Genomic DNA, 20,293 nt, shown 5'->3' with positions numbered 1-20,293 from the left:
AGTGTGGAGGCCAAAATCGTCCCCCCGAAAACCTGTTAGGAGTACGTTTCAGGCAATTTAGAGTTGATTGGTAGTACTTTGTAGTGACACTTTTTTTGGTCCCTAACATTCATCGAGCTCTGGACTTAGTACATTTATTTTTTCACCATTGGGTCACTACCGAAACGAAAGTTGGTCACTACTGAAACGAAAGTTAAATCCGAAAAAATCACTAAGTGTGGAGGCCAAAATCGTCCCCCCGAAAACCTGTTAGGAGTACGTTTCAGGCAATTTAGAGTTGATTGGTAGTACTTTGTAGTGACACTTTTTTTGGTCCCTAACATTCATCGAGCTCTGGACTTAGTAAATGTATTTTTCACCATAGTAACCTCATTCATACTTTAAAATGTTCATCTTACTGTGGACATGTTTGCCTGAAAAGGAATCTTTGAAATGTTGCATAGTTTTAGAATTGTACTCCTTTAAAAGTTCAGAGATTTAGAATGGAGGCGGATGGAAGGTCTTGGGACCTCAAAAAAACACTTTCACCTAGAAACTCCATTCACAGTTCAAAAAATCCACCTTACTGTGGACATGCATGCTTGAGATTTAAAAAAAAAAAATCATTTGTAGTTTTGGAGATATTTAACTTTAAGCGCCCCATTCATTGTCGATGCGGCAATGGACATTTAAAGGCAGGCTTACAACTACATACTTATGCCTAGTAACCTCATTCATACTTTAAAATGTTCATCTTACTGTGGACATGTTTGCCTGAAAAGGAATCTTTGAAATGTTGCATAGTTTTAGAATTGTACTCCTTTAAAAGTTCAGAGATTTAGAATGGAGGCGGATGGAAGGTTAGGGTTAGGATTAAGGGACCTCAAAAAAACACTTTCACTTAGAAACTCCATTCACAGTTCAAAAAATCCACCTTACTGTGGACATGCATGCTTGAGATTTTTTATTTTGAAATCATTTGTAGTTTTGGAGATATTTAACTTTAAGCGCCCCATTCATTGTCGATGCGGCAATGGACATTTAAAGGCAGGCTTACAACTACATACTTATGCCTAGTAACCTCATTCATACTTTAAAATGTTCGTCTTACTGTGGACATGTTTGCCTGAAAAGGAATCTTTGAAATGTTGCATAGTTTTAGAATTGTACTCCTTTAAAAGTTCAGAGATTCAGAATGGAGGCGGATGGAAGGTTAGGGTTAGGATTAAGGGACCTCAAAAAAACACTTTCACCTAGAAACTCCATTCACAGTTCAAAAAATCCACCTTACTGTGGACATGCATGCTTGAGATTTTTTATTTTGAAATCATTTGTAGTTTTGGAGATATTTAACTTTAAGCGCCCCATTCATTGTCGATGCGGCAATGGACATTTAAAGGCAGGCTTACAACTACATACTTATGCCTAGTAACCTCATTCATACTTTAAAATGTTCATCTTACTGTGGACATGTTTGCCTGAAAAGGAATCTTTGAAATGTTGCATAGTTTTAGAATTGTACTCCTTTAAAAGTTCAGAGATTTAGAATGGAGGCGGATGGAAGGTCTTGGGACCTCAAAAAAACACTTTCACCTAGAAACTCCATTCACAGTTCAAAAAATCCACCTTACTGTGGACATGCATGCTTGAGATTTAAAAAAAAAAAATCATTTGTAGTTTTGGAGATATTTAACTTTAAGCGCCCCATTCATTGTCGATGCGGCAATGGACATTTAAAGGCAGGCTTACAACTACATACTTATGCCTAGTAACCTCATTCATACTTTAAAATGTTCATCTTACTGTGGACATGTTTGCCTGAAAAGGAATCTTTGAAATGTTGCATAGTTTTAGAATTGTACTCCTTTAAAAGTTCAGAGATTTAGAATGGAGGCGGATGGAAGGTTAGGGTTAGGATTAAGGGACCTCAAAAAAACACTTTCACTTAGAAACTCCATTCACAGTTCAAAAAATCCACCTTACTGTGGACATGCATGCTTGAGATTTTTTATTTTGAAATCATTTGTAGTTTTGGAGATATTTAACTTTAAGCGCCCCATTCATTGTCGATGCGGCAATGGACATTTAAAGGCAGGCTTACAACTACATACTTATGCCTAGTAACCTCATTCATACTTTAAAATGTTCGTCTTACTGTGGACATGTTTGCCTGAAAAGGAATCTTTGAAATGTTGCATAGTTTTAGAATTGTACTCCTTTAAAAGTTCAGAGATTCAGAATGGAGGCGGATGGAAGGTTAGGGTTAGGATTAAGGGACCTCAAAAAAACACTTTCACCTAGAAACTCCATTCACAGTTCAAAAAATCCACCTTACTGTGGACATGCATGCTTGAGATTTTTTATTTTGAAATCATTTGTAGTTTTGGAGATATTTAACTTTAAGCGCCCCATTCATTGTCGATGCGGCAATGGACATTTAAAGGCAGGCTTACAACTACATACTTATGCCTAGTAACCTCATTCATACTTTAAAATGTTCATCTTACTGTGGACATGTTTGCCTGAAAAGGAATCTTTGAAATGTTGCATAGTTTTAGAATTGTACTCCTTTAAAAGTTCAGAGATTTAGAATGGAGGCGGATGGAAGGTTAGGGTTAGGATTAAGGGACCTCAAAAAAACACTTTCACCTAGAAACTCCATTCACAGTTCAAAAAATCCACCTTACTGTGGACATGCATGCTTGAGATTTTTTATTTTGAAATCATTTGTAGTTTTGGAGATATTTAACTTTAAGCGCCCCATTCATTGTCGATGCGGCAATGGACATTTAAAGGCAGGCTTACAACTACATACTTATGCCTAGTAACCTCATTCATACTTTAAAATGTTCATCTTACTGTGGACATGTTTGCCTGAAAAGGAATCTTTGAAATGTTGCATAGTTTTAGAATTGTACTCCTTTAAAAGTTCAGAGATTTAGAATGGAGGCGGATGGAAGGTTTTGGGACCTCAAAAAAACACTTTCACCTAGAAACTCCATTCACAGTTCAAAAAATCCACCTTACTGTGGACATGCATGCTTGAGATTTTTTATTTTGAAATCATTTGTAGTTTTGGAGATATTTAACTTTAAGCGCCTCATGCATTGTCGATGGCAATGGATATTTAAAGGGAAAAGGGTACAAACTTTGGCAGGCTAAGTTAACAGAACAAGTCAGAACCTCTGTGGTGCAGTGGTTTAGATACAGGACTTGCAACCAGAAGGTTACAAGTTCAAATCCATCCAGGACAGGTATTCGACTCTTGCACCTTTATCTGATCTTTCACTGAACTGCGTGCAAGAGACCATAAAAAGTGTGTACCATGGTGGAGCAGTGGTTAAGATTCAGGCCTTGCACACTGAAGGTCCTGAGTTCAAATCCCGCAAGGACATCTTTCTAACTTTTACCTGGGGCTTTTACCTTTATATAATCTTTGAGAAAATAACATGCAAGTCAACAGAACAGGTAAGAACCTCTGTGGTGCAGTGGTTTAGATGCAGGACTTGTAACCAGAAGGTTCCCGGTTCAAAACTAACTGGGGCACTTTTTTTCCCCCCCAAGACTCAAGACCCAAAAGAGTCTTGAGTCGAACCAATTACTCCCGCGGACACATCAAATTTCTCGTTTGAGCCTTGAGTCCCAAGACTCAAGGCCCAAAAGAGAAATTTGATGTCTCCACGGGAGTAATTGGTTCGACTCAAGACCCAAAAGAAGGTGAACTGACTGTAAAGATTCAAAATGTCATATATAGAATAGAAACCCCATTCAAACTTTAAAATGTTCATCCTAATATGGACATTTTTGCCTGAAAAGGGATCTTTGAAATGTTTCATTGTTTGAGAATAGTACTCCTTTAAAAGTTCAGAGATTTATAATGGAGGTCGATGGAAGATTTTGGGACCTCAAAAAAACACTTTCACCTAGAAACTCCATTCATATCAATTGTGCTCCACCTTACTGTGGACATGCATGCTTGAGATTTTTTCTTTGAAATCATTTGTAGTTTGGGAGATATTCAACTTTAAGCGCCCAATGCATTGTCAATGCGGCAATGGACATTTAAAGGCAGGCTTACAACTACATACTTACGCCTAGTACATTGGGTCACTACCGAAACGAAAGTTGGTCACTACCGAAACGAAAGTTAAATCCGAAAAAATCACTAAGTGTGGAGGCCAAAATCGTCCCCCCGAAAACCTGTTAGGAGTACGTTTCAGGCAATTTAGAGTTGATTGGTAGTACTTTGTAGTGACACTTTTTTTGGTCCCTAACATTCATCGAGCTCTGGACTTAGTACATTTATTTTTTCACCATTGGGTCACTACCGAAACGAAAGTTGGTCACTACTGAAACGAAAGTTAAATCCGAAAAAATCACTAAGTGTGGAGGCCAAAATCGTCCCCCCGAAAACCTGTTAGGAGTACGTTTCAGGCAATTTAGAGTTGATTGGTAGTACTTTGTAGTGACACTTTTTTTGGTCCCTAACATTCATCGAGCTCTGGACTTAGTAAATGTATTTTTCACCATAGTAACCTCATTCATACTTTAAAATGTTCATCTTACTGTGGACATGTTTGCCTGAAAAGGAATCTTTGAAATGTTGCATAGTTTTAGAATTGTACTCCTTTAAAAGTTCAGAGATTTAGAATGGAGGCGGATGGAAGGTCTTGGGACCTCAAAAAAACACTTTCACCTAGAAACTCCATTCACAGTTCAAAAAATCCACCTTACTGTGGACATGCATGCTTGAGATTTAAAAAAAAAAAATCATTTGTAGTTTTGGAGATATTTAACTTTAAGCGCCCCATTCATTGTCGATGCGGCAATGGACATTTAAAGGCAGGCTTACAACTACATACTTATGCCTAGTAACCTCATTCATACTTTAAAATGTTCATCTTACTGTGGACATGTTTGCCTGAAAAGGAATCTTTGAAATGTTGCATAGTTTTAGAATTGTACTCCTTTAAAAGTTCAGAGATTTAGAATGGAGGCGGATGGAAGGTTAGGGTTAGGATTAAGGGACCTCAAAAAAACACTTTCACTTAGAAACTCCATTCACAGTTCAAAAAATCCACCTTACTGTGGACATGCATGCTTGAGATTTTTTATTTTGAAATCATTTGTAGTTTTGGAGATATTTAACTTTAAGCGCCCCATTCATTGTCGATGCGGCAATGGACATTTAAAGGCAGGCTTACAACTACATACTTATGCCTAGTAACCTCATTCATACTTTAAAATGTTCATCTTACTGTGGACATGTTTGCCTGAAAAGGAATCTTTGAAATGTTGCATAGTTTTAGAATTGTACTCCTTTAAAAGTTCAGAGATTTAGAATGGAGGCGGATGGAAGGTTAGGGTTAGGATTAAGGGACCTCAAAAAAACACTTTCACCTAGAAACTCCATTCACAGTTCAAAAAATCCACCTTACTGTGGACATGCATGCTTGAGATTTTTTATTTTGAAATCATTTGTAGTTTTGGAGATATTTAAGCGCCCCATTCATTGTCGATGCGGCAATGGACATTTAAAGGCAGGCTTACAACTACATACTTATGCCTAGTAACCTCATTCATACTTTAAAATGTTCATCTTACTGTGGACATGTTTGCCTGAAAAGGAATCTTTGAAATGTTGCATAGTTTTAGAATTGTACTCCTTTAAAAGTTCAGAGATTTAGAATGGAGGCGGATGGAAGGTTTTGGGACCTCAAAAAAACACTTTCACCTAGAAACTCCATTCACAGTTCAAAAAATCCACCTTACTGTGGACATGCATGCTTGAGATTTTTTATTTTGAAATCATTTGTAGTTTTGGAGATATTTAACTTTAAGCGCCTCATGCATTGTCGATGGCAATGGATATTTAAAGGGAAAAGGGTACAAACTTTGGCAGGCTAAGTTAACAGAACAAGTCAGAACCTCTGTGGTGCAGTGGTTTAGATACAGGACTTGCAACCAGAAGGTTACAAGTTCAAATCCATCCAGGACAGGTATTCGACTCTTGCACCTTTATCTGATCTTTCACTGAACTGCGTGCAAGAGACCATAAAAAGTGTGTACCATGGTGGAGCAGTGGTTAAGATTCAGGCCTTGCACACTGAAGGTCCTGAGTTCAAATCCCGCAAGGACATCTTTCTAACTTTTACCTGGGGCTTTTACCTTTATATAATCTTTGAGAAAATAACATGCAAGTCAACAGAACAGGTAAGAACCTCTGTGGTGCAGTGGTTTAGATGCAGGACTTGTAACCAGAAGGTTCCCGGTTCAAAACTAACTGGGGCACTTTTTTTCCCCCCCAAGACTCAAGACCCAAAAGAGTCTTGAGTCGAACCAATTACTCCCGCGGACACATCAAATTTCTCGTTTGAGCCTTGAGTCCCAAGACTCAAGGCCCAAAAGAGAAATTTGATGTCTCCACGGGAGTAATTGGTTCGACTCAAGACCCAAAAGAAGGTGAACTGACTGTAAAGATTCAAAATGTCATATATAGAATAGAAACCCCATTCAAACTTTAAAATGTTCATCCTAATATGGACATTTTTGCCTGAAAAGGGATCTTTGAAATGTTTCATTGTTTGAGAATAGTACTCCTTTAAAAGTTCAGAGATTTATAATGGAGGTCGATGGAAGATTTTGGGACCTCAAAAAAACACTTTCACCTAGAAACTCCATTCATATCAATTGTGCTCCACCTTACTGTGGACATGCATGCTTGAGATTTTTTCTTTGAAATCATTTGTAGTTTGGGAGATATTCAACTTTAAGCGCCCAATGCATTGTCAATGCGGCAATGGACATTTAAAGGCAGGCTTACAACTACATACTTACGCCTAGTACATTGGGTCACTACCGAAACGAAAGTTGGTCACTACCGAAACGAAAGTTAAATCCGAAAAAATCACTAAGTGTGGAGGCCAAAATCGTCCCCCCGAAAACCTGTTAGGAGTACGTTTCAGGCAATTTAGAGTTGATTGGTAGTACTTTGTAGTGACACTTTTTTTGGTCCCTAACATTCATCGAGCTCTGGACTTAGTACATTTATTTTTTCACCATTGGGTCACTACCGAAACGAAAGTTGGTCACTACTGAAACGAAAGTTAAATCCGAAAAAATCACTAAGTGTGGAGGCCAAAATCGTCCCCCCGAAAACCTGTTAGGAGTACGTTTCAGGCAATTTAGAGTTGATTGGTAGTACTTTGTAGTGACACTTTTTTTGGTCCCTAACATTCATCGAGCTCTGGACTTAGTAAATGTATTTTTCACCATAGTAACCTCATTCATACTTTAAAATGTTCATCTTACTGTGGACATGTTTGCCTGAAAAGGAATCTTTGAAATGTTGCATAGTTTTAGAATTGTACTCCTTTAAAAGTTCAGAGATTTAGAATGGAGGCGGATGGAAGGTCTTGGGACCTCAAAAAAACACTTTCACCTAGAAACTCCATTCACAGTTCAAAAAATCCACCTTACTGTGGACATGCATGCTTGAGATTTAAAAAAAAAAAATCATTTGTAGTTTTGGAGATATTTAACTTTAAGCGCCCCATTCATTGTCGATGCGGCAATGGACATTTAAAGGCAGGCTTACAACTACATACTTATGCCTAGTAACCTCATTCATACTTTAAAATGTTCATCTTACTGTGGACATGTTTGCCTGAAAAGGAATCTTTGAAATGTTGCATAGTTTTAGAATTGTACTCCTTTAAAAGTTCAGAGATTTAGAATGGAGGCGGATGGAAGGTTAGGGTTAGGATTAAGGGACCTCAAAAAAACACTTTCACCTAGAAACTCCATTCACAGTTCAAAAAATCCACCTTACTGTGGACATGCATGCTTGAGATTTTTTATTTTGAAATCATTTGTAGTTTTGGAGATATTTAACTTTAAGCGCCCCATTCATTGTCGATGCGGCAATGGACATTTAAAGGCAGGCTTACAACTACATACTTATGCCTAGTAACCTCATTCATACTTTAAAATGTTCATCTTACTGTGGACATGTTTGCCTGAAAAGGAATCTTTGAAATGTTGCATAGTTTTAGAATTGTACTCCTTTAAAAGTTCAGAGATTTAGAATGGAGGCGGATGGAAGGTTTTGGGACCTCAAAAAAACACTTTCACCTAGAAACTCCATTCACAGTTCAAAAAATCCACCTTACTGTGGACATGCATGCTTGAGATTTTTTATTTTGAAATCATTTGTAGTTTTGGAGATATTTAACTTTAAGCGCCTCATGCATTGTCGATGGCAATGGATATTTAAAGGGAAAAGGGTACAAACTTTGGCAGGCTAAGTTAACAGAACAAGTCAGAACCTCTGTGGTGCAGTGGTTTAGATACAGGACTTGCAACCAGAAGGTTACAAGTTCAAATCCATCCAGGACAGGTATTCGACTCTTGCACCTTTATCTGATCTTTCACTGAACTGCGTGCAAGAGACCATAAAAAGTGTGTACCATGGTGGAGCAGTGGTTAAGATTCAGGCCTTGCACACTGAAGGTCCTGAGTTCAAATCCCGCAAGGACATCTTTCTAACTTTTACCTGGGGCTTTTACCTTTATATAATCTTTGAGAAAATAACATGCAAGTCAACAGAACAGGTAAGAACCTCTGTGGTGCAGTGGTTTAGATGCAGGACTTGTAACCAGAAGGTTCCCGGTTCAAAACTAACTGGGGCACTTTTTTTCCCCCCCAAGACTCAAGACCCAAAAGAGTCTTGAGTCGAACCAATTACTCCCGCGGACACATCAAATTTCTCGTTTGAGCCTTGAGTCCCAAGACTCAAGGCCCAAAAGAGAAATTTGATGTCTCCACGGGAGTAATTGGTTCGACTCAAGACCCAAAAGAAGGTGAACTGACTGTAAAGATTCAAAATGTCATATATAGAATAGAAACCCCATTCAAACTTTAAAATGTTCATCCTAATATGGACATTTTTGCCTGAAAAGGGATCTTTGAAATGTTTCATTGTTTGAGAATAGTACTCCTTTAAAAGTTCAGAGATTTATAATGGAGGTCGATGGAAGATTTTGGGACCTCAAAAAAACACTTTCACCTAGAAACTCCATTCATATCAATTGTGCTCCACCTTACTGTGGACATGCATGCTTGAGATTTTTTCTTTGAAATCATTTGTAGTTTGGGAGATATTCAACTTTAAGCGCCCAATGCATTGTCAATGCGGCAATGGACATTTAAAGGCAGGCTTACAACTACATACTTACGCCTAGTACATTGGGTCACTACCGAAACGAAAGTTGGTCACTACCGAAACGAAAGTTAAATCCGAAAAAATCACTAAGTGTGGAGGCCAAAATCGTCCCCCCGAAAACCTGTTAGGAGTACGTTTCAGGCAATTTAGAGTTGATTGGTAGTACTTTGTAGTGACACTTTTTTTGGTCCCTAACATTCATCGAGCTCTGGACTTAGTACATTTATTTTTTCACCATTGGGTCACTACCGAAACGAAAGTTGGTCACTACTGAAACGAAAGTTAAATCCGAAAAAATCACTAAGTGTGGAGGCCAAAATCGTCCCCCCGAAAACCTGTTAGGAGTACGTTTCAGGCAATTTAGAGTTGATTGGTAGTACTTTGTAGTGACACTTTTTTTGGTCCCTAACATTCATCGAGCTCTGGACTTAGTAAATGTATTTTTCACCATAGTAACCTCATTCATACTTTAAAATGTTCATCTTACTGTGGACATGTTTGCCTGAAAAGGAATCTTTGAAATGTTGCATAGTTTTAGAATTGTACTCCTTTAAAAGTTCAGAGATTTAGAATGGAGGCGGATGGAAGGTCTTGGGACCTCAAAAAAACACTTTCACCTAGAAACTCCATTCACAGTTCAAAAAATCCACCTTACTGTGGACATGCATGCTTGAGATTTAAAAAAAAAAAATCATTTGTAGTTTTGGAGATATTTAACTTTAAGCGCCCCATTCATTGTCGATGCGGCAATGGACATTTAAAGGCAGGCTTACAACTACATACTTATGCCTAGTAACCTCATTCATACTTTAAAATGTTCATCTTACTGTGGACATGTTTGCCTGAAAAGGAATCTTTGAAATGTTGCATAGTTTTAGAATTGTACTCCTTTAAAAGTTCAGAGATTTAGAATGGAGGCGGATGGAAGGTTAGGGTTAGGATTAAGGGACCTCAAAAAAACACTTTCACTTAGAAACTCCATTCACAGTTCGAAAAATCCACCTTACTGTGGACATGCATGCTTGAGATTTTTTATTTTGAAATCATTTGTAGTTTTGGAGATATTTAACTTTAAGCGCCCCATTCATTGTCGATGCGGCAATGGACATTTAAAGGCAGGCTTACAACTACATACTTATGCCTAGTAACCTCATTCATACTTTAAAATGTTCGTCTTACTGTGGACATGTTTGCCTGAAAAGGAATCTTTGAAATGTTGCATAGTTTTAGAATTGTACTCCTTTAAAAGTTCAGAGATTTAGAATGGAGGCGGATGGAAGGTTAGGGTTAGGATTAAGGGACCTCAAAAAAACACTTTCACCTAGAAACTCCATTCACAGTTCAAAAAATCCACCTTACTGTGGACATGCATGCTTGAGATTTTTTATTTTGAAATCATTTGTAGTTTTGGAGATATTTAACTTTAAGCGCCCCATTCATTGTCGATGCGGCAATGGACATTTAAAGGCAGGCTTACAACTACATACTTATGCCTAGTAACCTCATTCATACTTTAAAATGTTCATCTTACTGTGGACATGTTTGCCTGAAAAGGAATCTTTGAAATGTTGCATAGTTTTAGAATTGTACTCCTTTAAAAGTTCAGAGATTTAGAATGGAGGCGGATGGAAGGTTAGGGTTAGGATTAAGGGACCTCAAAAAAACACTTTCACCTAGAAACTCCATTCACAGTTCAAAAAATCCACCTTACTGTGGACATGCATGCTTGAGATTTTTTATTTTGAAATCATTTGTAGTTTTGGAGATATTTAACTTTAAGCGCCCCATTCATTGTCGATGCGGCAATGGACATTTAAAGGCAGGCTTACAACTACATACTTATGCCTAGTAACCTCATTCATACTTTAAAATGTTCATCTTACTGTGGACATGTTTGCCTGAAAAGGAATCTTTGAAATGTTGCATAGTTTTAGAATTGTACTCCTTTAAAAGTTCAGAGATTTAGAATGGAGGCGGATGGAAGGTTTTGGGACCTCAAAAAAACACTTTCACCTAGAAACTCCATTCACAGTTCAAAAAATCCACCTTACTGTGGACATGCATGCTTGAGATTTTTTATTTTGAAATCATTTGTAGTTTTGGAGATATTTAACTTTAAGCGCCTCATGCATTGTCGATGGCAATGGATATTTAAAGGGAAAAGGGTACAAACTTTGGCAGGCTAAGTTAACAGAACAAGTCAGAACCTCTGTGGTGCAGTGGTTTAGATACAGGACTTGCAACCAGAAGGTTACAAGTTCAAATCCATCCAGGACAGGTATTCGACTCTTGCACCTTTATCTGATCTTTCACTGAACTGCGTGCAAGAGACCATAAAAAGTGTGTACCATGGTGGAGCAGTGGTTAAGATTCAGGCCTTGCACACTGAAGGTCCTGAGTTCAAATCCCGCAAGGACATCTTTCTAACTTTTACCTGGGGCTTTTACCTTTATATAATCTTTGAGAAAATGACATGCAAGTCAACAGAACAGGTAAGAACCTCTGTGGTGCAGTGGTTTAGATGCAGGACTTGTAACCAGAAGGTTCCCGGTTCAAAACTAACTGGGGCACTTTTTTTCCCCCCCAAGACTCAAGACCCAAAAGAGTCTTGAGTCGAACCAATTACTCCCGCGGACACATCAAATTTCTCGTTTGAGCCTTGAGTCCCAAGACTCAAGGCCCAAAAGAGAAATTTGATGTCTCCACGGGAGTAATTGGTTCGACTCAAGACCCAAAAGAAGGTGAACTGACTGTAAAGATTCAAAATGTCATATATAGAATAGAAACCCCATTCAAACTTTAAAATGTTCATCCTAATATGGACATTTTTGCCTGAAAAGGGATCTTTGAAATGTTTCATTGTTTGAGAATAGTACTCCTTTAAAAGTTCAGAGATTTATAATGGAGGTCGATGGAAGATTTTGGGACCTCAAAAAAACACTTTCACCTAGAAACTCCATTCATATCAATTGTGCTCCACCTTACTGTGGACATGCATGCTTGAGATTTTTTCTTTGAAATCATTTGTAGTTTGGGAGATATTCAACTTTAAGCGCCCAATGCATTGTCAATGCGGCAATGGACATTTAAAGGCAGGCTTACAACTACATACTTACGCCTAGTACATTGGGTCACTACCGAAACGAAAGTTGGTCACTACCGAAACGAAAGTTAAATCCGAAAAAATCACTAAGTGTGGAGGCCAAAATCGTCCCCCCGAAAACCTGTTAGGAGTACGTTTCAGGCAATTTAGAGTTGATTGGTAGTACTTTGTAGTGACACTTTTTTTGGTCCCTAACATTCATCGAGCTCTGGACTTAGTACATTTATTTTTTCACCATTGGGTCACTACCGAAACGAAAGTTGGTCACTACTGAAACGAAAGTTAAATCCGAAAAAATCACTAAGTGTGGAGGCCAAAATCGTCCCCCCGAAAACCTGTTAGGAGTACGTTTCAGGCAATTTAGAGTTGATTGGTAGTACTTTGTAGTGACACTTTTTTTGGTCCCTAACATTCATCGAGCTCTGGACTTAGTAAATGTATTTTTCACCATAGTAACCTCATTCATACTTTAAAATGTTCATCTTACTGTGGACATGTTTGCCTGAAAAGGAATCTTTGAAATGTTGCATAGTTTTAGAATTGTACTCCTTTAAAAGTTCAGAGATTTAGAATGGAGGCGGATGGAAGGTCTTGGGACCTCAAAAAAACACTTTCACCTAGAAACTCCATTCACAGTTCAAAAAATCCACCTTACTGTGGACATGCATGCTTGAGATTTTTTTTTTTAAATCATTTGTAGTTTTGGAGATATTTAACTTTAAGCGCCCCATTCATTGTCGATGCGGCAATGGACATTTAAAGGCAGGCTTACAACTACATACTTATGCCTAGTAACCTCATTCATACTTTAAAATGTTCATCTTACTGTGGACATGTTTGCCTGAAAAGGAATCTTTGAAATGTTGCATAGTTTTAGAATTGTACTCCTTTAAAAGTTCAGAGATTTAGAATGGAGGCGGATGGAAGGTTAGGGTTAGGATTAAGGGACCTCAAAAAAACACTTTCACCTAGAAACTCCATTCACAGTTCAAAAAATCCACCTTACTGTGGACATGCATGCTTGAGATTTTTTATTTTGAAATCATTTGTAGTTTTGGAGATATTTAACTTTAAGCGCCCCATTCATTGTCGATGCGGCAATGGACATTTAAAGGCAGGCTTACAACTACATACTTATGCCTAGTAACCTCATTCATACTTTAAAATGTTCGTCTTACTGTGGACATGTTTGCCTGAAAAGGAATCTTTGAAATGTTGCATAGTTTTAGAATTGTACTCCTTTAAAAGTTCAGAGATTTAGAATGGAGGCGGATGGAAGGTTAGGGTTAGGATTAAGGGACCTCAAAAAAACACTTTCACCTAGAAACTCCATTCACAGTTCAAAAAATCCACCTTACTGTGGACATGCATGCTTGAGATTTTTTTTTTTTAAATCATTTGTAGTTTTGGAGATATTTAACTTTAAGCGCCCCATTCATTGTCGATGCGGCAATGGACATTTAAAGGCAGGCTTACAACTACATACTTATGCCTAGTAACCTCATTCATACTTTAAAATGTTCATCTTACTGTGGACATGTTTGCCTGAAAAGGAATCTTTGAAATGTTGCATAGTTTTAGAATTGTACTCCTTTAAAAGTTCAGAGATTTAGAATGGAGGCGGATGGAAGGTTTTGGGACCTCAAAAAAACACTTTCACCTAGAAACTCCATTCACAGTTCAAAAAATCCACCTTACTGTGGACATGCATGCTTGAGATTTTTTATTTTGAAATCATTTGTAGTTTTGGAGATATTTAACTTTAAGCGCCTCATGCATTGTCAATGGCAATGGATATTTAAAGGGAAAAGGGTACAAACTTTGGCAGGCTAAGTTAACAGAACAAGTCAGAACCTCTGTGGTGCAGTGGTTTAGATACAGGACTTGCAACCAGAAGGTTACAAGTTCAAATCCATCCAGGACAGGTATTCGACTCTTGCACCTTTATCTGATCTTTCACTGAACTGCGTGCAAGAGACCATAGAAAGTGTGTACCATGGTGGAGCAGTGGTTAAGATTCAGGCCTTGCACACTGAAGGTCCTGAGTTCAAATCCCGCAAGGACATCTTTCTAACTTTTACCTGGGGCTTTTACCTTTATATAATCTTTCAGAAAATGAAAGGCAAGTCAACAGAACAGGTAAGAACCTCTGTGGTGCAGTGGTTTAGATGCAGGACTTGTAACCAGAAGGTTCCCGGTTCAAAACTAACTGGGGCACTTTTTTCCCCCCCAAGACTCAAGACCCAAAAGAGTCTTGAGTCGAACCAATTACTCCCGCGGACACATCAAATTTCTCGTTTGAGCCTTGAGTCCCAAGACTCAAGGCCCAAAAGAGAAATTTGATGTCTCCGCGGGAGTAATTGGTTCGACTCAAGACCCAAAAGAAGGTGAACTGACTGTAAAGATTCAAAATGTCATATATAGAATAGAAACCCCATTCAAACTTTAAAATGTTCATCCTAATATGGACATTTTTGCCTGAAAAGGGATATTTGAAATGTTTCATTGTTTGAGAATAGTACTCCTTTAAAAGTTCAGAGATTTATAATGGAGGTCGATGGAAGATTTTGGGACCTCAAAAAAACACTTTCACCTAGAAACTCCATTCATATCAATTGTGCTCCACCTTACTGTGGACATGCATGCTTGAGATTTTTTCTTTGAAATCATTTGTAGTTTGGGAGATATTCAACTTTAAGCGCCCAATGCATTGTCAATGCGGCAATGGACATTTAAAGGCAGGCTTACAACTACATACTTACGCCTAGTACATTGGGTCACTACCGAAACGAAAGTTGGTCACTACCGAAACGAAAGTTAAATCCGAAAAAATCACTAAGTGTGGAGGCCAAAATCGTCCCCCCGAAAACCTGTTAGGAGTACGTTTCAGGCAATTTAGAGTTGATTGGTAGTACTTTGTAGTGACTTTTTTTGGTCCCTAACATTCATCGAGCTCTGGACTTAGTACATTTATTTTTTCACCATTGTGTCACTACCGAAACGAAAGTTGGTCACTACCGAAACGAAAGTTGAATCCGAAAAAATCACTAAGTGTGGAGGGCAAAATCGTCCCCCCAAAAACCTGTTAGGAGTACGTTTCAGGCAATTTAGAGTTGATTGGTAGTACTTTGTAGTGACTTTTTTTGGTCCCTAACATTCATCGAGCTCTGGACTTAGTAATTTTATTTTTTCACCATTGTGTCACTACCGAAACGAAAGTTGGTCCCTACCGAAACGAAAGTTAAATCCGAAAAAATCACTAAGTGTGGAGGCCAAAATTGTCCCCCCAACAACCTGTTAGGAGTACGTTTCAGGCAATTTAGAGTTGATTGGTAGTACTTTGTAGTGACTTTTTTTGGTCCCTAACATTCATCGAGCTCTGGACTTAGTAAATTTATTTTTTCACCATTGTGTCACTACCGAAACGAAAGTTGGTCACTACCGAAACGAAAGTTAAATCCAAAAAAATCACTAAGTGTGGAGGCCAAAATCGTCCCCCCGAAAACCTGTTAGGAGTACGTTTCAGGCAATTTAGAGTTGATTGGTAGTACTTTGTAGTGACTTTTTTTGGTCCCTAACATTCATCGAGCTCTGGACTTAGTACATTTATTTTTTCACCATTGTGTCACTACCGAAACGAAAGTTGGTCACTACCGAAACGAAAGTTGAATCCGAAAAAATCACTAAGTGTGGAGGGCAAAATCGTCCCCCCAAAAACCTGTTAGGAGTACGTTTCAGGCAATTTAGAGTTGATTGGTAGTACTTTGTAGTGACTTTTTTTGGTCCCTAACATTCATCGAGCTCTGGACTTAGTAATTTTATTTTTTCACCATTGTGTCACTACCGAAACGAAAGTTGGTCCCTACCGAAACGAAAGTTAAATCCGAAAAAATCACTAAGTGTGGAGGCCAAAATTGTCCCCCCAACAACCTGTTAGGAGTACGTTTCAGGCAATTTAGAGTTGATTGGTAGTACTTTGTAGTGACTTTTTTTGGTCCCTAACATTCATCGAGCTCTGGACTTAGTAAATTTATTTTTTCACCATTGTGTCACTACCGAAACGAAAGTTGGTCACTACCGAAACGAAAGTTGAATCCGAAAAAATCGCTAAGTGTGGAGGCCAAAATCGTCCCCCCAAAAACCTGTTAGGAGTACGTTTCAGGCAATTTAGAGTTGATTGGTAGTACTTTGTAGTGACTTTTTTTGGTCCCTAACATTCATCGAGCTCTGGACTTAGTAATTTTATTTTTTCACCATTGTGTCACTACCGAAACGAAAGTTGGTCCCTACCGAAACGAAAGTTAAATCCGAAAAAATCACTAAGTGTGGAGGCCAAAATTGTCCCCCCAAAAACCTGTTAGGAGTACGTTTCAGGCAATTTAGAGTTGATTGGTAGTACTTTGTAGTGACTTTTTTTGGTCCCTAACATTCATCGAGCTCTGGACTTAGTAAATTTATTTTTTCACCATTGTGTCACTACCGAAACGAAAGTTGGTCACTACCGAAACGAAAGTTAAATCCGAAAAAATCACTAAGTGTGGAGGCAAAAATCGTCCCCCCAAAAACCTGTTAGGAGTACAGACAATTTCAATTTCAGTTTCAGGCAATTTAGAGTTGATTGGTAGTACTTTGTAGTGACTTTTTTTGGTCCCTGGTGGTTCTTTTGCTTTAAAATATTTTCGGCTTCAACTAACTACCTGTTTTATTCTTATTTTTTGTCTTTATTCCATTTCTGCAGTGGTGGAAAAAGTATTTTGAAATGTATATAGGGCTGAAGTTGTTAATGCTGTTTTGTAATAATAATCAAAATCTAAGTAACAAGTATCTAAAGTTTTCAAATAATTGTAGTGGAATGAAATTACAATATTTGCCTCTGAGAAGTAGTGGAGTAGAAGTAAAAGTACAGAAAACTGGAAATACCTAAAAAGTACAGTAGTACAGTAGGCCTACTTGAGTAAATGTTCTTAGTCACTTTACACCACTGCATTTTTGTACTTCTATTGTTATTAAGTTATTTATAGCAAAAAACAACATCCGACTCCAATATACCTGCACCCCACCGGAGCATAGGCCTAACTAACTAAGTTAGGCCCCAAGTTACAACTCCTACAGCTCTGTCATTTGCTGGGACTATACCTACTTACCTAGTCAACGGTAGGGTTCGAGGGGACTCAGGTATCATCTGGGTAACTGTAAGGTATAGATTACTTCAGCACTGATCTCAGCCTGGTGTCTCTCAGAGTGTTCACAATCTGCCCTGTCAGACCACAGCAAAACCACCACAAAGACTGTCAATCATCTGTGTATTCTTACACTATCTGCACCAAACAGATCTACAGACTACATACTGTAGTACTACAGACATACATACATACATACAGTACACATATCTACCATACAGTACATTAACAGAGCAACAATCATTAAACACATTTAAAAACATTGCTGCTATTTTTAAAAAACGTTTTTATATTGTTATTGTTGTTTATATGTATACCTTGTAATGACATGAGAGGTATCTAGAGTGGGCTAGTGTGAGGCAGTGCAGAACAAACAGGCCAAATCCAGGGTTCAAATGAAATGAGGTTTAATTAACTCAGATAATTAACTCAGGAAGGCCAACATGAGGCAATTTGCAAAGACAACATAAAACGTCCCAGAGGGAGAATAATGTTCTTTAAGTCCAAATAATGTCCAAACTGCTACTTAACATAAACAGACAGAGTGTGTCCAGCTCTGGAGTCCAGCCATCAGCTCTCTGCCCACCTTGCATTGTTTGTCCCCTCTCTCTTATAGTCTCCCAGCTCTGCCTCAAACACCTACACCTGTCTGTGTGTTGAGGTCCTCTGGGAATTGTGGTTGTTGCCACGGCAGCAAGTTTGTGTGTGGGAATGTAGCATCCTTCTGCCACCTGTGATGCCAGAACCTGTTGCAATGTTGCACAGCTCTGCTTACACATTTCTCTATTTTAGTAGGCCTATGCAGAGGTGGATCCCTGAACAAAAAAAAGATTATTGACTGTGGGGGTGGACTGGAAACAAATCAATAATGAAATTGGGAACAAACTAAAAAAGGGAACTCACCAACACACATTATTCCCACTCTGCTCATTCTGCCGACATCCATAATCACACTATGTTCGCAAGTTGGACCAAAATGTCTGCATGTCTTCATTATAATAATAGAGGGCAATACAAGGCAATATACAACATGACCCCACACACATCGTAAAGAAACTATTTCAAATATTCTATTTTATTTTTCCCATTAATTCGATTTATTGCTTTTCAGTTTTGGACAAATACAGAATGATCTTAAACAGGCGTAAACCTCTTGGATAGAACAACACAAGCAATAACAAATGTTCCATTTTCATAAATATGTCATAACATCAAAAGTCCTAAAAATCCAAGTGTATTACAAAATGCTACAATTTCCGTTAAATTAATATGTATTTATGCACTTCTTGTCTCAGTTGTCTGATGTCCACACAAAGGGTTCAGTACTGTCTCCATTTCTTAACCCTTAGATACATAAATTGGTCATAATTACCTGGTTGATTAGAAATGTTGTAATATCCTTGTAATGAAAGTTTTTTTTTTATATTCCATGTATTCCTCAGAAAACTTTATTTCAGACATTTACATATTGAGTTTATCCTTTTATACTTTTTAAATAATTAGTATAAAAAATAGTTTTTATATTTTGACACAACATCAGCATGAGTGCATCGAGAGAATGGGAAATATTGTATGTGTTTGTGTGTGTGTGACTGATTTCTAAAGAGGGTCTGTTGAAATATTGAACTTTGAGGAAATGTGTCAACACTGATAAGCATCACACAATCTTCCGGGCTTCCTGCAGCTGTCCTTGAGGCAAACAACATCAAAAGGTTCCTCTTTGCTTGGTCACTGGTGATGAGCACAGAGCATTTAGTGGTCACTCTTCATTGGTACAGAGACCTAGTTGGGGGGAAAAAAAGGTGAACTGGTGTGCACATACAAATGGGTTCAGATGCAGGGTAAAACAAGAAATGACACAGTCATATATATCAGCTCGCAGCAAGCTAAACCACTTGAAAACTACTGTCAACTACACTGTTTCAGAGACATGTCAGTCTTATTTAGCTATTCTTTTGTATGTAATATATAATCCTGACCTGAGCACAGAGTTTCTAATGATCTAATAATCGAACTAGGCTAACTAGACAGAGCGCTGACAACATCATCAGATGGGGTAGGGGTCTCTGTAAGCTGTGTTTATCAGACAACGTCACACTGATAAGTAGCAGTATGCGCACAGTTTTAGTTAAAGAGAGCATTCCGTTCACCATTCAGTCCGGGTTTAGATCCTGCCTACCTTACCCGATCAGTTCCACACACATGCACGCACGCACGCACGCACGCACGCACGCACGCACGCACGCACACACACACACACACACACACACACACACACACACACACACACACACACACACACACACACACACACACACACACACACACACACAGCTGTTTCCTTGCCCGCTCTAGACTGGATATGCAAATTACAAAGCATCGAACATGGCCGGCATAGCCTTCTGAATAAACACATTATGTCAATGTGTTTAGTAATGTACTTTTGCGTATCGTTAAATAAAACCATATTTAACAGTCTGTGAACCTGGATCCAGGATCCAGTCCTGTGAGCCTTTTACCAAGGCCAGCCAATGAGGAAAAAGTGACGAGATAGTGACGACTAGTTGCAGCGTCTCTTGTGCAAGAGAACACCACTACCTAAAGTACATTTACTCAGTTACCTTGAAGATTTAACATGTGGTAGGCTACATTAACCAATTAAGCCCTATTTTATACGTTCTCTATTTGAAAATAGCCGATCTACAAGCTCACATCGCGTCACATCTTGTTTTGAGCTTGTAGATCTGCTACTTTGAAAGGTTTTGAAAAAAAGGTGACACATGAGTACTTCTATTTTTGGTACTTAGT

Source organism: Gymnoscopelus microlampas, assembly GCF_963454915.1.
Source record: "Gymnoscopelus microlampas genome assembly, chromosome: 4".
Classification (NCBI taxonomy): domain Eukaryota; kingdom Metazoa; phylum Chordata; class Actinopteri; order Myctophiformes; family Myctophidae; genus Gymnoscopelus; species Gymnoscopelus microlampas.
This window is presented reverse-complemented; position numbering follows the sequence as displayed.